Consider the following 2,639-nt stretch of genomic DNA (forward strand, 5'->3'; position numbering starts at 1 on the left):
CAAATGAGGTGACAGAGGGGACCCAAGGCGCGAATGTACCCGACCTCCTGGAGCCCTCGCTGGGATCGGGGAGGCAAATGGACCCTCATCGGGACTTCCAGGCAAGCCCGGCCATCTGGTCACCCCATTGGAAAGCATTGCGCTCGACCATATGGCCGAGGGGATAGGCGTGACCAGATGGCCGAGGGGACAGGCGCGACCAGATGGCAGAGGGGAAAGGCGCGACCAGATGGCCGGGCTCGAAAGGGAAGCCATCTGGTCGCTCTGTGCCCGAACGAAAGAGTGAGCGGGCGCCGGGGCATGGGGGACTGGAGGCCCAGGGCCCCAGCTGGGCCCCAGCCATGGAGGCTGCGAGGGGGACCCAACGGGCCCTCTGACCCGGGGCCCGTGGACACCTTGCCAAGCAGGGGAGGCCTGCACGGGACCAACAGACCCCTTGGCGGAGCGGCAGGCCGGAGAATGGGGCCCAGGGCCGGAGCACCCGACCTGGGGCCCAGCGGGGCGCCTGGACCCGGCTGGGGCTCTAAGGTCCGGAGGTGCAGGGGAAGCCTCCCCGGGCCCGCCGGACCCCGTCCCAGGCACCCTGCCATGGGGCATGACCCAGGACGGATCCCAGGGTGGGGAGGCCCACAGGGGCCCCGGCCGGAGCTCCTGAACCCAGCCAAGCAAGGGGGGGCTCCCCAGGCACAATGGAACCCCGTCCCGGGCCTTTGGCAGTGCTGCAGGCCGAGGGACAGGGCCCAAGGCCGGAGCCCCTGACCCGGGGCCCGGCGGGGCCCCTGGACCCAGCCAGGGCTCCCATGCCCAGAGGCACAGGGGAAGCATCCCCGGGCCTGCCAGACCCCGTCCTGGGCACCCAGCCACGTGGCAGGACCCAGGACGGAGCCCGGGGTGGGGAGGCCGCCCTCCCCGGGGCCCCAGGAGCCCCAGCCAGTGCTCCTGAACCCAGCCAAGCAAGGGGAGGCTCCCCAGCCACAACGGAATCCAGTCCCGGGCCTTTGGCAGTGCCGCAGGCCGGTGGACAGGGTCCAAGGCCGGAGCCACGACCTGGGGCCCGGCGGGGCCCCTGGACCCAGCCAGGGCTCCCATGCCCAGAGGCACAGGGGAAGCATCCCCGGGCCTGCCAGACCCCGTCCCGGGCACCCAGCCACGTGGCAGGACCCAGGACGGAGCCCGGGGTGGGGAGGCCGCCCTCCCCGGGGCCCCAGGAGCCCCAGCCAGTGCTCCTGAACCCAGCCAAGCAAGGGGAGGCTCCCCAGCCACAACGGAATCCCGTCCCGGGCCTTTGGCAGTGCCGCAGGCCGGTGGACAGGGTCCAAGGCCGGAGCCACGACCTGGGGCCCAGCGGGGCCCCTGGACCCAACCGGGGCTCCAAGGCCCGGAGGCGCAGGGGAAGCCTCCCCGGGCCCACCGGACTCCATCCTGGGCACCCTGCCAAGCGGCAGGACCCAGGACGGAGCCCGGGGTGGGGAGGCAACCCTCCCGGGGGCCCTCAGGGGCCCAGGCCGGAGCTCCTGAACCCAGCCAAGCAAGGGGAGGCTCACTGGCCACAACAGAACCCCGTCCCGGGCCTTTGGCAGTGCCGCAGGCCGGGGGACAGGGCCCAGGGCCGGAGCCCCTGACATGGGGCCTGGCAGGGCCCCTGGACCCAGCCGGGGCTCCCAGGCCTGGAGGCGCAGGGGAAGCCTCCCCAGGCCCGCCGGACCCCGTACAGGGCACCCTGCCACACGGCAGGACCCAGGACGGAGCCCGGGGTGGGGAGGCCGCCCTCCCCGGGCCCCTCAGGGTCCCGGCTGGAGCTCCTGAACCCAGCCAAGCAAGGGGAGGCTCCCCGGGCATGACAGAACCCCGTCCCAGGTCTTTGGTGGGCCGGCAGGCTGGGGGACGGGGAAGCACCTCCGGGCCCGCCGTTCCCCCATCCCGGGCACCCTGCCATGCAGCAGGACCGAGGATAGAGTCTGGGGTGGGGAGGCCACCCTCCCCGGGGCCGCAGGGAGCCCCTGAACCCAGCCGAGCAAGGTGACGCTCCCCGGACACGATGGAACCCTGTCCCGGGCCTTTTGCGGGGCAGCAGGCCGGGGGGACGGGGTCCAGGGCCGGAGCACACGAGCCGGGGCCCGGCGGACCCCCTGGACCCAACCGTGGCTCCTGGGCCCAGAGGCAAAGGGGAAGCCTCCCTGGGCCCGCGGGACCTCGTTTGGGCACCCTGCCACACGGCAGGATCGAGTTCAGAGCCTGGGGTGGGGGTGCCGCCCTCCCCGGGGCCCCTGGACCCAGCCCAGCAGGGGGAGGCTTGCCGGACCCCATCCGGGGCAGCCTGCCATGCGGCAGGCCCTGGGACAGACCCAGGGCTGGGGCTGTATCCCGCCCCGTCCAGCTGCCGTCTGAGGACCGCTAGGCCAAGAGGGGTCCCAGAGTACCCTGTCCCTAGTAATCAGGAGGAAGGCTACCCCACTTTCTGGTAACCCCCATGCACCGTGAGGCTCAGGGGACCCCAGGCACTAACATGCCCGACCTCCTGGAGCCCTGGCTGGGATCCGGGAGGCAAATGAGCCCTAATCGGAACTTCCAGGCTGGCCCGGCCATCTGGTCGCCCCATTGGAAAGCATTGCGCACGACTAGATGGCCGAGGGGAGACG

This window comes from Triturus cristatus, chromosome 1_1 (genome assembly GCF_964204655.1).
Source record: "Triturus cristatus chromosome 1_1, aTriCri1.1, whole genome shotgun sequence".
NCBI lineage: Eukaryota > Metazoa > Chordata > Amphibia > Caudata > Salamandridae > Triturus > Triturus cristatus.